Raw genomic sequence first — 21,002 nt, forward strand, 5'->3', positions numbered from 1 at the left:
AAAGACAGAAAGAAAGGAGGAAGGTCAAAGTTTCACAGCAGATTATATTCTTAAAGCAGCAAACTGTGAATAGCCATTAGCAGCAACACCTGTGGTGGTGGTGGTGGTGGTGGCAGCGGTGGTGGCGGCAGCATCATCATCATCACCATTTAGATTTGGAGCCTACAGAGTGAGCCAACCCTAAGTTTGAGGAGCAACAATTAGCAAATAAGTCTCTGCAAAATCTGGCACAGGAACAGGTGGGACAAGAGGTCTCAACAAGTTTCTATAGAGCTTCCCTGCCTATTTTTGGACAAGTCACAAATTCTACTTCACATTAAAAAAGTTTTAATAAACACACGCCGGAAGATATATTGGAGCAGAAGGGTGAAAGGGTCTCTGCTTACTGAGAAGGGACCCTCAACCACACTGGTAAGTGAACTAACCGAAGATGCGACTCTGGAACTAGCCCCTGCGCTGTGTTCATTCTCCGCCCTCTAGGGTCCTCTGTGTCTCCTCAGACAGGGCTCTCTGAATTATACAAGTCATTTCCTTGTAACTGGACCTCAGTTTCTTGCTTGAATCCATACATCTGTCAAATAATGCTTTACCTCTCTGCTTTTCACACCAAAAGAGTCAAGAGAAATACACAGAATAAGATTATTGTCTTGTTAAATAAAACCAAAGAAAAACTGCCTACCTAACTGGGTCTTAAAATGTAGTTTCTGACAAACTGTTTTTAGTATTGCTCTAAAAAGCTAAAGAACAATACTAAAAAAAATTGCTAATATTTACTAAGCACTTATTCAGAGCCACAAACTGATAAGTTTATTATATTGCTTAATCCCCTAGATGATCACAATGAAGCAATACTTTTACTTTTCAGATAAGGAACCACTTTTAGAGAGGCTAGATGACCAGCTGGTGAATATCAGCATAAGATTCATTTAGGTCTATAGATAAGGGTCTCTTGGCTCATTTATTCACCAATTTGTAGTTAGTATTAGGAACAGGTAATTTATCCTCAGGAGTCAATCAGGAAAGAGATCTGTATGCAGGGAGAGTCAGGGTCAAACTTCTCTGTTATGCTCTATTCATGCAGGAAAATTGATAAATGTAATACCTTTCCAAACCAGAAGACAGTGCATCTCATTTGGGAGAGCATGGGCTCTCCCAAAACTGAGGAAGTAGAGGCAGGAGGATTATTAGTTCAAGTCAGTAAGGTCTACAGAACAGTTCTAGGCCAGCCAAGGTTACATAGTTAAGACCCTGTCCCGTCCAGAAGATTAATATATAATAACAAACAAATAAAAACATAAAGAGGCTGGTACTATAGCTCAGTACATAAAATGCTTACCACCATGCCTGACAAACTGAGTCCCATACACAGGACCCATATGGTAGGAGAGGACCGATTCCTACAAGTTGTCCTTTGACTTCTACATGCAGGCTAAGGCACACTACCCACTAATTTAGTCTCTGTCTCTCTCTGTCTGTCTCTCTCTCTCTGTCTGTCTTTGTCTCTGTCTCTCTCTCTCTGGCTGGCCTCAAACTCACAAAGATCTACCTGTCTCTGGGATTAAAGGTCTGTGCCCTGTACTACCATGCCTTGCTTTACTCTGTTTCTTCCCAGTACCCAGGAGGCAAAGGCCTGCTGGTCTACAGAGCAAGTTCCAGGATGGCCAGGGCTACACAGAGAAGCCCGGACTAGAAAAAAAGAGACAGAGACAGAGGCGGGAGGGGGGGAGTGGGGAGGGAGGGGAGAGGGAAGGCTCAGACATCTTCCAGATGTCATGAGATCTGGTGCCCTCTTTGGGTGGACTCGAGTAGGTTCTCTTAAATTTGAATCTTGCCTCTACTCCTTCAGAAAGATCAATGTCTTTATTTTTCAGTTTCCTCATCTGTAAAGTGGGATTAACAATTACTTTCTGTTTGTTATTTTTCACTGTTCAAGATAGGATTTCACTGTATACCCCTGGCTGTCACTGGAACTCTAAAGACCAGGCTAGGGTGGCCTCAAACTCAAAAGATCTGCTTGCCTCTGCCTCTGTCAGGATTAAGAACATGTAACAGCACTGCCTGGCCAGGGATTAACAATTTTTAACTCACAGGATAATTGTAAAGATTATGTTAACTGGCTTCTGTAAAAAGTTTATTAAGGATTAAAAAGTGAGGGCTTAAATGTTGATTACTTTGAACACTAAATTCTCAAAAAAGGACCTGTATCAGTAGGTGAAACTAGATGGAGTTAAATCTCACCTAGTTTGTCAAGAAGAACATTTTATAACCCATTTCAGTCTTCTTGGAGACTAAACTTTAAAAGATAGGGTCTCTCTAATCAGTCTTGGTTAGACCCAGGTTGGCCTTAAACGCAGAGATCTACCAGACTCTGCCTCTCCAGTGTTAGAACTAAAGATTATCTTATTACTCCCAGCCAGAATCTATCTCTGGTAACAACTGCTGGTCCAGCTCTTAAGAGTCCACACTAAACCTTGCTGGCTGTTATCAGCACCACACATGTAGCTAATATACCTTAGTAAGTTCTTGTTGCACAGACAGAGCACTAAACAGAATCATTCCCAAAAGCCCAGAATGCTTGACATACAGTGCCCCTTGAGGAAGATATTGCTTTCAGGGTACACATCTATATACACAGAAACCAAAACATGAGGTTTGCCATTTAAACAGTGAACAATAGTCATCAGGCAAAGCACTACTGTGGATTTGTATATTCTGAATTCACCACTTGGTGGTATCAGTAGATTTAGGAATTTCTAAGTCAAGGGATAATTCTTATAATTCCCAAAAGACAAATAAGCTGTGACAGCAGCTTCAATGGATAACTTTATTACAGGAACGAACTCCTAGCCTACGCTAGTCATGGGTCCTCATAGGTATGCCAACTTTGAGCTTATCTCATGTATTTCAAAAGTGGTCTCTCTTCTCTCTTTTTGGAGACATGGTCTTACTGTTTAGTTCTAGCTGGCCTGGAACTGAGAAGTCATCTTACCTCTGTCTTCTGAGTGCTGGGAATAAAGACATTTACTATTACCCAACTTAGTTTTCATTTTGCCTAAACTTCCAGCAGTTTTCAGGTCTCTACTTTCCCAGGGCTGGAATTAAAGACATGTGCCAACCATCAAAGCTTAAAAGCAATGATTCCTTATTGTCTCCTATAGCCTTTATATTTTTTTAGCCTTTATATTTAATCTGCACATATTAGACAACAATCTACAATGAAACTGCTAAAGATTATGAAGTGGTTTTAATAATCTTATTTATGAACAGTCAATTATTCTACTAAGAGCAGTCATGAGAAAAACCTAAACAAACAATTAGGGTTATCTATGGCTTGATTATCCAGTTATCATCAAACACGGGTAGTTAAACTATAAAGTATATGTGTGACATCTATTCAACACATCTCTCCCGAATCCTGTCAGCCCTTTTCCAGAAATCTGCCAGTGTCTCTCAGGGAGATGGATCAGCAAACTAATAGAATGACACATTAATTTTTAGTGGCTGTCTACTCTTAGTTGTCTACTTTCTACTATTTTCATATATTAAAGAAATTTATTCATTATGTTAAAGCTCACTAAGCTAAAAAAGTAAAGGTCAGTATCCCAATTAAAAATGTTAGCCTGGCTCCTAAAGAAGTATCATGTATTTAAAACTAAAATCCAAGACATAGCTTTCTACAATGCTAAAGTTTATATTAGACTGAAAACCACTAAAACCCCCTCAAGACCAAAGTCCCCTGTCTTATTTAGGGTTGCTATTGCTGTGACGAAACACCATAACCATAAAGCAAGTTGGGGAAGAAAGGGTTTATTCAGCTCACACTTCCATACTGTTCACCACTGGAAGAACTCGGGACAGGAACTCAAATAGGGCAGGATCCTGGAGTCAGAAGCAGATGCAGAGGCCATGGAGAGGTGCTGTTTCTTGCGTTGCTAGTATGTTTTCTTATAGAACTCAGGACTACCAGCCCAGGGATGGCACCACCCACCATGGGCTAGGCCCTCCTCCATTGATCATTAATTGAGAAAATGCCTTAGAGCTGGGTCTCATGGAGGCGTTACTTCAATTGAGGTTCCTTCCTCTCTGATGACTCTATCTTGTGTCAATTTGACACACAAAACCAGCCAGTACACCCTAACTTGGCAAAATCACATGTAGATATTCCAAAGAGTTTTAATGAGAAGCTGCAAAAAAGGTATACAAACTTATGTCTGAGAATGGCAAAGCAACAACTCACTCTACCGCACCGATACTGAAGCGAACCAGTCTGACAGCTACTGAATACAAGCATCTACGTAAATTTTCTTTTTCACTAACTGCTCTTAGAGACAGTTGACCTCTGAGGACTTGTATTAGAGTTCAGACTCGAGATATGCCCCACTTTCTAGTAACCAAGCCTCAAGAATTCCCAAGGTACTGGGAAGTACAAACTACTGCCAATATAAGCTTAGACACAATTATACTTGATACTGAGACTATGATTGGTATGTACCATAAAAGACCTTCCCATTAAACATTAAAATACACAGAGCAAGAAAAAGGTTCATAAGTAAAAGAAAATATGTAAGCTTTGTGATTGTAACTCACTGAATAAATCACAACCCCTTCGCTGACTTTTTTTTTTACAAACACAGGATGAGACATGAGGTCAATGACGACTGAGAACTACCACTGTTGACCAGAAATAGTAACCTTTATTTATAGACCATTCATTACAAAGGCACTCTTCACAACTATCATCTCAACTTCACCTGATTCTCCTGAGTAGACTATAAGTAAAACCTATTCACATGGAATAGCCTATCCAAGATTACAGAGCTAGTCAGCAATATATATAGTTCTGAAAGTTAGATTTTCCTTTTAACTAGGCTTTCTTAACTTTAAACTTAGTGCCAGTTGCTTCATGACACTTGTTACACCGATGAGGTCGTTTCTGATGAGAAGATAGTAAGATAAAGATTAAAGAAATTCACAGGCAATGGACAAGGTTACTGAGACTGATAAAAGGCTTGATTCTTTTGCTGTTACTCTTCTTTTAAGATTTTCATTGTGTATATGTCTGTACATGTGAGTGTTGAGACCCAAGGAGGCTAGAGACTAGTCCTCCTGGAACTGCAGTTATAAGTAGTTGTCAGCCATCTCATGTTTGGGTGGCAGGAACTAAATTCAGATCTCCTGCAAGAATAGCATATACTCTTAACTGGTGAGTCACTTCTCTAGCCCCTTGTTGCTGATCTAGTTTAAAGATAAAGAGTTTCACTAATAATCATGTTAGACTCAAACTTAGGATCATCTTGACTCAGATTCCTGAGAGCTATGATTACAGGCATGCACTACTATATTCATCAGACCTTGTTTCTTGAAAGCATTGTTGTTCCCCCCAAACTAGCTCTCTCAAAGTGATTGTTCTGCTCTTAAAGTTTCTACAATTACTTTAGGTGATTTGCTGTGAGGTAAATTGTTGTTATCAAGTGGTTGTTACATTGAAGCAGCATAAAAGTAAAATAACAGCTATTTACTTATTGGTTCGCAAGTATCCCAGGCTGGTCTTGAACTTCTGATCCTTCTATCTTTACCTCCTTTTGTTAGTGCTATGATTATATGTATGTGTTATAGGCCTAGTTCCTATAAAATCTTTTTTAAAACAGACATATTGGAGTTGAGAGCATATACAGCTCAGTGGTACTGTCCGCCTTACAAAAGCAAGATTAGGTTCAATTTTCAGTACTGCAAAACAATCAAATATATGACATTTTATTGAGAATAAAAGTATACTTTTATAGACCTCTTTTGGATCTAGCAGTAAAGTCCATTCTGTGACTCCCTCATCCATGTTCCACAAAAGCAATGCAAGGATTAGGCATTTATAAAACAGTCAAATATTTTATTAAAGTAACTATTCCCTGCTGTGGGACAATGTTCTTGTATCCCGTAAAGATTTATCAATTGTATTGTTTTAATAAAACGCTGAGTGGCCAGTAGCCAGGCAGGAAGAACAGGTAGGGCACCCAGGCAGGAAGTAGAGGCAGGGCTACAAGAACAGGAGAATTCTTGGACGAGGAAAGACTCCAGCTGCAGTCGTCATCCTGACAGAGGAAGCAAGATGAGACTGACTCACGGATAAAAAGGTACCATGGTACATGGCTAACACAGACAAGAATTATAAGCTAATATAAGTTATAAGAGTTAATAAGAAGCCTGAACTACTAGGCCAATCAGTTTATAATTAATGTAGACCTCTGTGTGTTTCTTTGGGACTGACTGGCTACAGGATTGGGAGAGACAGAAACATCTGTCAACAATTCCCAAAGGCCAGAATTAGACAAGAGCAAGGGGAACACATTTTTAATCCTAGCACTTAGGGGCAGGTGGATCTCTAAGAGTTGAAACCAGATTGGTCTACAAAGCAAGGTGCAGTCAAAGTAGAGCTACACAATGTGACCGTGTGAGCGCATTCAAGTGTATGTGTGTGTATAATATTACAAACAAGCAAGGTATGAGGACACGTACCTGTAATACCAGCATGCAGAAGGCTGAGGTAGGAGGATCATGAGTTCAAGGCCAACCTGTATGACATAGTAAGAGCCTGTCACAAGAGGCAAGAAATGCTCCACCACCACCTGGCTGGCCCACAGCTCCTTCAAAAATTTATTTAGTTATTTATCTATGTATTTATTTATTTGTGTGTGTATACACCTGCATATGAGCGCACATGTACCACAGTTTCCATGTGGAGGTCAGAGGGAAATTTTGGGAGTTGGCTCATTCTTCCGACAATATGGGTTCCAGAGATCAAATTCAGGTCATAAGGGTTGTCGGTAAGTGCCTTTACACAGTGAGCCATCTCTCACCTAGCCAAGACAGAATCCCTTCAACAATACATATACACACAAAACAACAACAAACCAAAGGTTTGACATAAATTCAATCTAGCAGGTAGATAAAGTTCCTTCACTAAAGGTATTTCACTAAGAAAAAAAAAAGCTTGAAACTTGTTTAATTATGTATCTTTTTGCTTGTTTTTTCAGGCAGAAGTCTCACTAGACAGTCCTCACTAGCTGGACACTCAGTTATGTAGAACAGGCTTGCCTTGAACACACAGGATCAACCTGCCTTAGGTCCTCATGCTTCTATGGAAAGTATCTTACCAATTGAGCTATCTCCTACAGTCTAAAAGGTATTTGTTAAGATAAGGGCTTGGGTATATGGTTCAGTGATGGAGAACTTGCCTCGCACGTGCAAGGCCCTGGGTTCAACCCCCAGTGTATAACAAAATGGTTTAGATAAGGTATCCTTTTGGTATGAAAACTATCAAAATTTCTAAGATAATAATTGATTATAAAGTTGAAAATTTTCAATAAAATATTATAAAAAATCTGTTAAATGGAAAACTTTAAAGAATATGAAGAAGTATCTATGTATCTGGATTTTCTTTTTTTTTTTAGACAGGGTTTCTCAGTAGCTATGTAGCCAGTCCTGAAACTCACTCTGTAGACCAGGCTGGTCTCAAACTCATAGAGATCCGCCTACCTTTGCCTTCTGAGTGATGGGATTAAAGGCGTGCACACAACCACCTGGCTGTATTTGGATTTTCTGACTCAGGTTCAATATTGTGTTCAGTCTCGTTGAAGGACTGTGTCAAGCACTACGTGTGCAATGATTAGAGGCTGGAAGTCTGTAGACCAAGCTGGCCTTGAACTCAGATTTGCCTTCCTCTGCCTCTTGAGGGCTGGGATTCAAGGCAAATGCCACCACTGCCTGACTGAAGATTATGCTTTATTATGGGAGGATAATAGACAAGCACATTAGTGTATACACTATACAACTTCATTTGGATAGTGCTGATGGAAACTGAACCCAGGGTCAAGCACATGGCAGGCATATATTTTATTATCACTAACCTATACTCCCAGATCCATTCTATAATAATCTGATGGCAAAGGAACAGAATGAAAAGAATCCTCTAATGCTCCAGGCAGTGAAAGAAACCAAACACAGGAGAATCTCTATGTCAACTATGTTGACAATTCCTCGGAATGAAGTGGACTATGAATTGCATACAAGATGATGCTGTATAAAAATCTGAATTCAAGCATTTAATTTTGGAGAAAGGTTCATTAAGATTTAGGAAGGAGCCGGGCGGTGGTGGCGCATGCCTTTAATCCCAGCACTCGGGAGTTCGAGATCAGCCTGGTCTACAAGAGCTAGTTCCAGGACAGGCTCTAGAAACTACAGGGAAACCCTGTCTCGAAAAACAACAACAACAAAAACAACAACAACAAAAAAAAAGATTTAGGAAGAAAAAAAATGGCTTAGGAAGGAGATGGTATTTGTAAATGTAAAAGCACTTGCCACTACACCTGATAACTTGAGTTTCATCCTTGGAAGCCAATAGGATCAAAAGAGGGGAGAAATGACTCTTGAAAGTTGTCTTCTGATTTCCATATCTATATATAGCATATGCATGTTTGTGCACGCACACAAAATTTAAAGAGACTCAGAAGTAAACAAAACTTCTAGGTCCTAGGAAGTTCCTATAACTGTAGAAGGCATTTAAAGCAGTGAACCATTGCTGGGGAGAGGATTCCTCAAGAGCCAGGCTATCTGAAACTTATGCAGCAAGTTCTAGGGATGCAGCTTTTGTGAGGTCACCCATTCTGAGGTAAGTTTTAGGTGATGCAGTTGTCTTTGTGTTGTCCATACACCTGTTAAATCCTCATCCATATCCCTGTAAAGTAATACCAATAAATTCACTCATTTAATAAGCTAGACTTTGGCGAACTGTTATTTTGGTCTGTCAAATACATGTTTATTCATGTTTCCCAAGCAAACATCACACAACAAATGTATAAAACTGGAAGTGGTTCAGATAATAAACCACCCTAAGACTGTGAGTAAACAATCAAGACTTTTTATTACTGCTGTGATACACCTGAAGGAAATGCTAGTCTTTTTGGACTGGAGGCACACCATCTCTGCCCTTATTTAGGCAAATAAAATACAGAAAAGCTTAAAACACAAAAAGTACATTCAAAGTTGCCCTAATTAGGTTTTTGTCACCTTAAACAAGTTAGAGTTGTCTGGGAAGAGAAATTTCAATTGAGAAAATGTCTCCATCAGACTGCCTGTAGGCCAAGTCTGTAGGGCATTTTCTTAATTAATGATAGATAGGAGAAGGCCCAGATGATTGGGATGGGGCCAGCTCTGGGCAGGAGGTCTGGGGTGGCAAAAGAAAGCAGGCTCAAGCTGAGTGGTGGCAGCACAGGCCTTTAATGCCAGTACTTAGGAGGCAGAGGCAGGCAGATCTTTGTGAGTTTGAGCCTAGCCTGGCCTACAAGAGCTAGATCTAGGACAGGTTCCAAAGCTACAGAGAAACACTGTCGAGAGAGAGAGAGACAGAGAGAGAGAGAGAGAGAGAGAGAGAGAGAGAGAGAGAGAGAGAGAGAGAGAGAGAGAGAGAGAGAGGAGAGAGGAGAGAGGGAGGGAGGGAGGGAGGGAGGGAGGGAGGGAGGGAGGGAAGAAGAGAGAGAGAGAGAGAGAGAGAGAGAGAGAGCGCAGATTCACTAAAGCCACCCTCCACTGAGTTCCTGCCTTGGCTTCTCCTGATGATAGATTGTAACCCATAAGCCAAATAAACCCTTTTCTCACCATGTTGTTTTTGATCATGGTACTTCATAAAAAAAAATTGTGGGATTCCCCTCCGTATGCTGTGAATATGTTTTATTACCATTGGTTAATAAAAAGCTGCTTCAGCCTATGGAAGGGCAGAATAGAACTAGGAGGGTAAACTAAACAGAATACAGGAATAAAGAAGGCAGCAGAAGTAGCTGCTGAAGGAGACAGATACCAGAACCTTATCAGCAGGTCACAGCCACATGGTGATAGATTAATAGAAATGGGTTAAGATGTAAGAGTTAGTTAATAAGAAACCTGAGCTAATAGGCCAAACAGTATTGTAATTAATGTTTCTGTGTGATTACTTGGGTCTAGAAGGCCAGGAAATAAACGAGGAGTCTCAGTTTACATAAAACCTAATATACCACATAGCATACAGTCCTATTCTGTAACTTCTAGTGTTTGAGCCTACTAATCTTGTATTTAAACTGATTCTGACACTGATCATTGACGGTGATTATCAAAGCATAAGTACATTCTTTTTTTAAAAAAGATTTATTTATTTATTTATTAAGTGTACAGTGTTCTGCCTGCATATGTCCCTGCACGCCAGAAGAGCGCACCAAATCTTATTACAGATGGTTGTCAGCCACCATGTGGTTGCTGGGAATTGAAATTACAGAAGGCACATGTGGATCGTGTGAATCAGAATCTTAACTGCATTCTGGTCATATTACCCTCCAAATATTCTTTTTGTTTGTTTGTTTTTTTTGGGGGGGGGGCAGGGTTTCTCTGTAGCTTTGGAGCCTGTCCTGGAACTAGGTTTTATATAACAGGATCTGCCTGTCTCTGCCACGTGCTGGGATTAAAGGCGTGCGCCACCACAATATGAGTCTTAAGTCCTTTGAAGGGCTAGGAAGCTGTGGGCTCCAGACCTCGAAACAACAACAAGAACAACAGGGAGTACTTGTTTCAACCCATAGGATCCAAGTTCAGGATGCAGTGGTCAAATCAGGTGGATTACAGCTACCTTTAACTACAGCTCCAGTGTATCCAGAATCCTCTCCTAGCTTACCGAGTACCTACACACATGCAGCATGCACAAACATATACAATTCTACATTTAAAAAATCTTTAAAAATAAAAACCATATGGTGTTAAAACTTTATTTTTTTTGAGACATGGTTTCTCTGTGTTAACAGCCCTGGCTTTTGGAATTTATTTTGTAGACTAGGCTAGTCTCAAACTCAGAGATCCCTTTGCCTCTGCCAACCAAGTGCTGGGACTAATGGTATGCGCCACCATGCCGGGGTTTTGTTAAAATTTAAGGATGGCTTTAAAAAATAATGATGAGGAGCAGGAGTAGTTTCTACATAAGAATCAGTGCTCTGGTTAAAGACCTTGGAATTAGTTAAATGAGGTATTGAAGTAAAAATACATTTATGTTATATTTTTTAGGTATATAATACACCAAAATGAAAAAATACCTATGGAAATGCTCTTCACATTTGTGTACTTGTGTGTTTTATTCAGATTCTTCACAAAGAGTCATTCTAGGTAAAGCAATTATTTTTTTTTTTCATGAGCATGATGCTCTAAACAACTGAGTTAATTAGGTGTTAATCTAGCAATTTCATAAAAAACAATATTTAAATGCCAACAAAGTTGCTTAAAATACATTATCTATTTTGGTGTGCTGTTAGATGCATGTAGATGTGTGTGTACATGTGTGTGGAAGGCAGAGGCTGATGTCAGGTGTTCTCTTCAGTGGCCCTCATCTTACTTTTTTGAGACATGTCTCACTGAACAAATCTTACCTGTTAGGCTAGACTGACTGGCTAGCAAATCCCCGGGATCCTCCTGTTTTCAGCTCCCCAACACTAAGATTATAGTTGCTGTTCCTACACTTGACTTTCTATATTAGCACTCAGGATCTAAATACAAATTAAGCTCTCATGGCAGGCACTTTACAGACCCTTCTCCCCATCTCAAAAAAGATGACTTTCTGGATCTGTGAATAATATCATTGTAGAAAATTCACCCTAAGCATCAAGTTCCTTTTGGCTTAAAATTATAGCCAGGCGGTGGTGGCGCACGCCTTTAATCCCAGCACTCGGGAGGCAGAGGCAGGCGGATCTCTGTGAGTTCGAGACCAGCCTGGTCTACAAGAGCTAGCTCCAGGACAGGCTCTAAAGCTGCAGAGAAACCCTGTCTCGAAAAACCAAAAAAAAAAAAAAAAATTATAATAGTCATTTTTTATAACTCTGTGTGTGTGTGTGTGTGTATAAAATATAGTTGTTCCCCTTACGGATTGTCTCAACTCCTACAGTTTGAGGGGGGCTTTATCGCTGTGAGAGTAGGCTCTAGTACTGCCTCCTTTAGTATATCCTTCTATTAGCTGATTTTTATATTCAAAACAAGCACAGATTATCATTAAAGACTAATATAGCTCCACTGGTTTTTGGCTCAAATACATAATGCCTAGAAAATCCAAAAACAGCAAAGACTTTTATAAGAACACAAAAGAAACAAAAATAAACAAGGGATTCAGACACAAATTTTTTTTTTTTTTTTTTTTTTTTTTTTTTTTTTTGTTTTTTGAGACAGGGTTTCTTTGCAGCTTTTTTAGAGCCTGTCCTGGACCTAGCTCTTGTAGACCAGGCTGGCCTCGAACTCACAGAGATCCGCCTGCCTCTGCCTCCCGAGTGCTGGGATTAAAGGCGTGCACCACCACCGCCCAGACACAAATTCTTGTGAAACCCCACCTCACAGTCCATTAATATATTTAACTTCACTATTTCAAAATATATATATATATATATATGTATATATTTACCACATATACATCTACTTAAACATTAGATAGGGTAACCGGGCAATGTTGGTACACAACTTTGATCCTAGCACTAAGGAGGCAGAAGCAGGCAGATCTTTGTAAGTTCAAGGCTAGCCTGGACTACAGAGTGAGTTCTATGACAGCTAGGGCTGTTATACAGAGAAACCTTGCCCATAACCCCTTCACTCCCACAAAAATATTAGTGTTAGAAATATTATTTTCAGGTGTGTGACTTTTGTTTATGTTGTATTTTATTTTTTTAATTTAATTTTTTATTGAGCTATATATTTTTCTCTGTTCCCTTCTTTCCTCTCCCCTCCCCTTCAGCCCTCTCCCATGGTTCCCATGCTCCCAATTTACACAGGAGATCTTGTCTTTTTCTACCTTCCATGTAATTTAGATACATGTATGTCTCTCTTCAGGTCCTTACTGTTGTCTAGGTTCTCTGGGATTATGAATTGTAGGCTGGTTTTTCTTTGCTTTATGTCTAAAAGCCACTTATGAATGAGTACATATGATAATTGTCTTTCTGAGTCTGGGTTACCTCACTCAATATGATGTCCATCCACCTGCCAGCAAATTTCAAGATGTCATTGTTTTTTTTTCTGCTTCATAATACTCCATTATATAAATGTACCACATTTTCCTTATCTATTCTTCAGTCAAGGGACATTTAGGTTGTTTCCAGGTTCTGGCTATGACAAACAATGCTGCTGTGAAGCAGACAGATATTGTTGTCTAAAACACCTAAGGGTCCTAATAAAGAGATGAATGGCCAATAGAAGGCAGGAGCAAGGATAGGCGGGGCTAGCAGGCAGACAGTACAAATTGAAGGAGACATCTGAGAGGAGAACATGGAAGAAGAAAACAAGAAGAGGAGGGCATCAGAGGTCAGTCACCCAGCTACACAGCAAGTCAAAAAGAAAAAGAAAGAAAGGTATACAAGATAAAAGTCCAGAGGCAAAGGGTAGTCAAGATAATTTAAGTTAAGAAAAGCTGGCAAGAAACAAGCCAAGATATTATAACAAGGCCGGGTATTCATAACTAAGAATAAGTCTACGTGTGTGATTTATTTGAGAGCTAGGTGGCAGGTCCCCCCTAAAAAAAAGCCAAAAGAGGAAAAACAACACAACATATTAACAGTAAAATAAAAAATCCATCAATTTTTTAAAGATGTATTTATTTATTATGTATAAATGTTCTGTCTACATGTATGTCTGCACACTAAAAGAGGGCACCAGATCTCTTACAGATGGTTGTGAGCTGGAAATTGAACTCAGGACCTCTGGAAGAACAGTCAGTGGGGGGAGGGCTTCCAGACCCTCAAAAATGGGAGCCGAATACAGCTTCTTGGTAACCATAGTTTTTTTTCAGGCAGGCTCTGTTTGCTGGTCGTAAGCAGAGGTGCAGCTCCTTTAAAAAATGGCTTCCTGGCTCATAATGGCAGCATGAATGGTTCTGGCTCTTTTGGGGTATCCCACTAAAGAGCACTTAGGGTTTGTGAGCAGCATGCTACAAGCTGCTAAATGGCAACATAGGCCTGCTGCTGCATCCCTGGAAATGGGGGGCTCACAGAGGCAGTGAACATACCTCCTGGGCACATCCTGCTTAGCATTAAAAAAAAAGCGCTCCTCGTTAGAAAATTATTACAGATACGCAATACATAGGCTTAGGAGAGGAAAAAGAGTATAGACAGTTATAAAAAGAAATAGTTTTAAAAACTAAACGTCTTTAAAGAGACAGTAAAATTTAAAAAGCCACATAAAGATGGAAAATACATCCATCTGGATTATGTATATTATTGTGTTTTCTTTGAATTTTTTGACTATTAATGAATGAGCTAAATGCAGAGAGACATTTGTGGGTGTTCCCAAGCTAAACAAACAAAAGTATTCTGACTTCAAAATTTGATTCTAAGAATATGTTACTTTCTAAAAGAGGTTCTACTTTTGTTTCCACAGAAGATAACAACTTAGGGATTCCTTCTAGACTAATGTCCTTTGATGGGACAAGACCTCCCTGAAAGGTCTCTGTCAATCCTGCCAGTTGTGGTGGCCCACGCCAGCAGGATTTGCTGAAGGAGGCAGAGGCAGGAGGATCACAAGTTCGAGGCCATGAATTAAAATTAAAAAAAAAAAAAAAAAAAAACACTTTGCCCAACAAACAGTAGGAAGCAGTTTGGAGAAAACTTCATACAAATTTCCAAAACTGTTTCTAAATGTTTGTTTTTATTTAAAAGAGGTTGGGTAAAAATGGCTAAATAGTCACAGTCAATCTACTGATACAAATCTAAGGTTAATTTTGTTAAAACTGTGTATAAGTATTTCTGCTCTTGTTTAAGGTATTATGTTTATATAGCTCACTTAAAACTAATGTATTATTAAAAATTACAGATTAATGGTCATTTATAATAGTCAAACTTGTAGTCATGTTAGGTTTTCCAGATGTACAAAGATATATTTCAGATAAATAGGTATTCTTCAAGCCTTTCAAAGATCTACAGAATGTGGCATATAAGACTTTGACTTCAGAGAGATTGATGGGCATTGAAGAAACTTGTTAGGAAATTTGCCTTCAACATAACAAGGTTAGCCATTTGGGTAAGAAAACTGCTCTTGCCTGAACTGCTTGATGATATGCTGTATGAACTGGACATGCAGGACTCAGAAAACAAAAACAAACAAAAAAAATGCTGAACTTGCCTAAAGAGTCTATCAGAAATTGTGCAGGACACAGAAGAAGCAATTGACTAACTGTGCCATTATAAGGCAGAACATCCTCAATGGTCCTGTTTCACTGAAAAATCTGCCAGATATTATGGGCCTATAGGCTGAAGATGGATGCCACAATGATGCAAAATAACTTTGGATGACTGTCCAGTCAGCAAGATGTCTCTGTCAATTCTAGAGTTTTGGAGGTTGATTACAATTTACTTCCTGGGGTCTTGGAAGGAGTTGAAGTCAGATAGTTATAGTTTTCCTCAGCTGTGATAAAAGATAAATATGAAACTTCCCAGAAACAAATAGTCTAAATATTGTAAGTGTAATTCTTGATACCTGCATTGGTATATGTAATTTTACTATGTTAAAGTTATAACCTCCCCTTTTATTTAGACAGAAAAGGGGAGATGATGTGGGATTGCCCTTTGTATGCTATGAGTTTGTTTTATTATCATTGGTTAATAAAGAACCTGCTTTGGCCTATGGTAGGGCAGAATATCTAGGCAAAAAAACTAAACTCAATGCTAGGAGAAAAAATGGTTGAGTCAGGAAGAAGCCATGGAGCTGCCAGAGGAGAAAGACTCGAGCAGCCAGCTGGAACCTTGCCATTAGGCCGCAAGCCTCACGGTAAAATACAAAATAATGGAAAAAGTTTAACCAAAGATATAAAAGCTAGATAGAAATACGTTTAAATGATTGGCCAAGTAATATTTAAATAATATAGTTTCTGTGTGATTATTTGGGGGGTGCCTAAGTGGTCAGAAACGAATGAGCAGCCTCTGACAACAAAAATCAGACATAAAACTGAAAAAAATCCAAATGAAATTTACTCTAGGCAAGCAAGACAGTTCAATGTTTAAAAAAACTCAGTTGAAATAATATAGAAGAATATCAATAGGCTAAGGAAAAATCAAGCAACCAGCTAGCATTCATGATTAAGAATGGAAACCTCCAATTTGATGAATATCTACAAGTAACTTCTAACTCATATTATCTTTACTGGTGACAAGCAATGCTTTCCCACCGATCAAACAACAGGAAGGGGATTAACCCTCCAAAAGTAGATCTTCAACATTGTACTTGGAAATCCAACATGACAAAAAAATAAAACAAATTATTCAGATTGATAAGACACATAACCGTCTTTGAAACATCCAAATAAAGGTTATGGATAAAGCTCAGTAGTAGAGTACCTGCCTAACACCCCACAAAAACTGGGTTCAATCTAGAGCATAGTAAAGGGCACCCTCCTCCCAAAAGGTAGCACACCCCGGTGTGTTCATGTGTGTGTGTGTGTGTGTGTATACACACACACACACACACACACACACACACACACACAAATGTACCTGTACCAATTCCTGCAGTGAGGAGACAGAATCAGGTGGAGCTCTGTGATTTTGAGGCCAACCTAGTCTACAGAGTAAGTTCTAGGCCAGAAAAAGACTGCCAGCTCTGACAGGACTTAAAAATAAGCGGGGCTTGGCTGGAGAGATGGCTCAGAGGTTAAGAGCACTGGCTGTTCTTCCGGAGGTCCTGAGTTCAATTCCCAGCAACCACATGGTGGCTCACAACCATCTGTACTGAGATCTGGTGCTCTCCTCTGGCGTGCGGGCATACATCGAGGCAGAATATTGTATACATAATAAATAAATAAATCTTTAAAAAATTTAAAAAAAATAAGTGGGGCTTAATTTACGAGAATTAAGTCCTGGAGGCTTTCCCTTCATGAATGAGCTGTTCTGGAGTGAGCTGAGTCTCAAGAACAGACAGTTTCTGAGAGCAGATAAGGCTACAATTCCTATTTGGCCCTTTTGTGTAGATCTCTGTTGTCCTTTCTTTTTCTGTAAGCTTTTAAGCCTTTAAAACATATTTTTAAAAAATATTTTAAACTATTTATTGTGCACATAAGTATTTTATGGAATAATCTTTTTGTACACTATGAAGATGTGTTGCTCTCATTGTTTTAATAAAAAGCTAAATATAAGAGGTTAGGAGGGACTTGTAGACAGGAAAAAAAGTGATAGAATGAAGAGTGGAGTTGCCAGGAGACTCAGGGAGATGAATATGCCATGCTGAAAAAGGCACCACTGTTGCAAAGAGGTCATTAGTTTGTTTCTTGGCTGCTTAGCCCAGAAATAATCACGCAAAAACTCTATTATTTAAAACACTGCTTGGCCCATTAGCTCTAGATTCTTATTGGCTAACTCTTACATCTTAATTTAATCCATCTCCATTAATCTGTGCTTCACATGGCCTATCAGGAAAGTTTTAGCGTGTCTGTCTCTGGTGGAGGCTCCATGGTTTGTCTCTTACTCCACCTCCTTTCTCCCAGCATTCAGTTTAGTTTTCTCCACCTAGCTCTGTTCCCATATAGCTCTCTATCGGCCCAAAGCAGTTCCTTTATTAATCAATAATATTCACAGCATACGGAGGGGAATGCCATATCACCTCCCTTTTTCTGCTTAAATGAAAAGGAAGGCTTTATCTTCAACATAGTAAAATTACATATAACAAAACAGGTATCAAGTAAGAATTAGTTACAATATTTTTATCTACTTTATCTTTTATCATAACTAAGGAAAAGTGTAACTATCAATTCTTTAACTCCACCAAAGACTCTAGAAGGATATAATATTATCTAAGTAAACTGGAAGAGCATTGCAAGCAACTTCCAAAACTCTAGAATTGACAGAGACATCTCACTGCTTGGACAGTCATCCAAAGTTCTCTTGTACCGCTAGAGCATCCATCTTCAGCCTACAGGCCCATAGTATCCAGCGGGCGCAAGTTTGTAGGAAAAGGCCGCTAGTTAGTTCCCGGATGCTTAAACCCAAAATATTCACACAGAAACTGTATTAATTAAATCACTGCCTAGCCCATTAGCTTTAGCTTCTTATTGGCTAACTCTTACATAATAATTTAACCCATCTCCATTAATTTGTGTATTGTCACATGGCTGTGGCTTACTGGGTAAGGTTTCATCCAGCGTCTGTCTCCGGTGAAAGCTACATGGCTTTTTTCTAACTCCTTTCTCCCAACATTTCATTTAGTTTTCCCCACCTAGTTCTGTTACCCTAAAGCTCTGCAGTTACTATATTAACCAATGATATTCACTGCATACTGAGGGGAATCTCTCACACACTGCCACATGGTTGAGCATAAATAAGAAATATGGGTTAATTTAAGTTGCAAGAGCTAGCTAATACCAAATTTAAAACATTGGCTGAGCATTTAAAATTCATAGTAAGTCTATGGTTATTTGGATATTTGGCTGACAGGATCAAAAATTTCACTTACGTGTGTGCATGTGTATGGGCATACGTGTACCTGTGCCAGTAGGTCAGGCTGCCAGGGTTGGGCAACAAGTGCTCTTACCCTGAGAACCCCCACCAGCACTCCCTTTCTAGCTCTCCGTTATGCTGTGAGATGGAATGGCCATCAACAGATGGCTATCTGGACTTCCCTTCCTGTCCCCTACCCCAAGACAGGGTTTCTCTCTGTGTAGTAGCATTTCATTTGTATTTTAATAAATAAAGCCTGCCTGAAGATCAGAGAGTAAAACACCATCTCTGGTCAGCCTTACAGATCAGGCAGTGGTGACACACACCTTTGATTCCAGTAGCCACACTAGTTGCCATAGAAACCGGATGGTGCACGCATTTAATTCCAGCCCAAGAGAGGATTATAAAACGTGAGGAGACAGCTCACATTCATAGTCTTATTCTGAGGTTTTCTGGAGGTAGGATCGCCAGTTTTGGACTGAGACCGAGGTAAGTAAGAGCCAGTGGATGGTTGCTTTGTTTTTTTGGTCTTTAGGTTGGCTTTATTTATTAAAATACAAATGAAATGCCACTATATCTGTTTATCTCTGGTTGTCCTGTAAATCCCTCCGTAGACCAGGCTGGTCTCAAACTCAAAAAGGTCCACCTGTCTGTGCCTCGAGTGCTGGGGACTAAATGCATGCACCCCCACCACTATCTGGACTTTCCAATCATGATAATCATGCAACAATAAAGTATATCTCTTTTCCTTGAAATTACCTAGTGTAAAGGTATTGCTGTGACAGACCTAACCATGTGTTTTTTTGAGGATTATGTAAGTACTCTGGAATGCTGGGTGAGAAAAGCCATTGAGTGGTAGGAGTTTGGCAAGTTGTTCTGTTGGAGCTTGTAAGAAAACCCTGAGAGTAGAGCAGATGATGGCCTGGCTTGTGAAGCTCAGAGGAAGGTTTTAAAACTCCATCATGGTCAGCTAAGGTTGAAGAATAAGCCATGATAAAGCAACTGTAGAATAAAGATGGTCTAGCCAGGCGGTGGTAGTACATACCTTTGATCCCAGCAGTTGGGAGACAGTGACAGGCAGATCTCTGTGAGTTCAAGGCCAGTCTGGTCTACAGAGTGAGTTCCAGGACAGGACCCAAAGCTACAGAGAAACCCTGTCTCGAAAGCCAACTAACCCAACAAACAAAAATAGAACAACAGAGGTGGTCTGAACTTAGACAATCTGTGTGGGCTGCAAAGAACAGAGCCAGAGAAGTCACTCAACCCTTTGTAGGAACCCAGATTGTGAGTGGATCCCATAGACTAGACACTGAGTTAATTACACAGTTGGAGCTTAGTTTTGTTATACATAGATTGTGACTACAACCTAGCTCTTCCCTCTGGAAATAAAATATTTAACTAATTTTTGATTTTATAGGAGTCTACAATTGAGTGATGCTGAATTTTAAGAGACTTTGGATTTACAAGACAGGGTTTCTCTGTGTGGCCTTGGCTGTCCTGGAACTTACTCTATAGACCAGGCTGCCCTCAAACTCACAGATCCGCTTGCCTGTGCCGCCTGAGAGCCGGGATTAAAGGTGCGTGCCACATTACTATGTGGCTTGGACTTTGAGTTTCTTAAGGAGACTAAACTTTTAAAAAGTTTTTTGTTTGTTTTGTTTTAAAGATTTATGTATATCATATATGTATATGAGTGCTCTATCTGAATGTACACCTGCATGCCAGAAGACAGCATCAGATCCCATTAGAGATGGTTGTGAGCCACCATATGGTTGCTGGGAACTAAACTCAGGACCTCTGAAAGAGTAGTCAGTACTCTTAACCCTGAAGTTTTTGAATGTGTAAGACTGCAGGACTTTCTAATTTGGAAAATGTTTTATATTGTGATGTTGATAGTTAAAGTGTGATCTTGGGAATGAACAAGAAAGGAAAGGCTGTAGCTTAATAGTGATATGTTTGTATGTCAGACTGACAAAGAGTAAGTTGTGCTGTCAACTTGACAGAAGCTAGAGTAATTGGAGATGAGGAAGTCTCAACTGAGAAAGAGGCTCCATGAGATCCAAGTAAAGGCAAGCCCGTAAGGCATTTTGTTTATATGAGACAGGGTTTCTCTATGTAGCCATTTCTGGAACTTGCTCTGTAGACCAGGCTGGCCTCAAAGTCAGAGATCCATTCACCTGCCTGGCTGCATTTTCTTAGTTATGGATTGATGTAGAAAGAATCATCCTGTTGTAGGTGGCACTACCCCTGGGCTGGTGGTATTCAGTTCTATAAGAAAGCAGACACAAGAAGAATCACTTCTCCAAGGACTCTGCATCGGCTTCTGGTTCCAGGTTCCTGCACTGACTTTCTTTAGTGATGCTTTATGATGTGGAAGTGAAAGGTAAGTTTAAGACAAATTAAACTCTTTCCTCCCAAATCTACTTTTGGTTATGGTGTTTTAATCACACCAACAGCGACTCTGACTTGGGGGAAAGAAAGGTGGTCAGCAGATAAGACAAAGTACTACTCTTGTAGAAGACATGGCTTCAGTTTCCATTACCCATA

General features: G+C 39.6%; 1 protein-coding gene across 7 annotated transcripts in view; it reads right to left on the reverse strand.

The window, feature by feature from the left end:
* Positions 1-21,002, reverse strand: part of Rbm6 (RNA binding motif protein 6) — a 112,411-nt gene that overhangs the window by 30,395 nt on the left and 61,014 nt on the right. The gene's annotated exons all lie outside the window — the stretch shown is intronic.

This window comes from Arvicola amphibius, chromosome 3 (genome assembly GCF_903992535.2).
Source record: "Arvicola amphibius chromosome 3, mArvAmp1.2, whole genome shotgun sequence".
NCBI lineage: Eukaryota > Metazoa > Chordata > Mammalia > Rodentia > Cricetidae > Arvicola > Arvicola amphibius.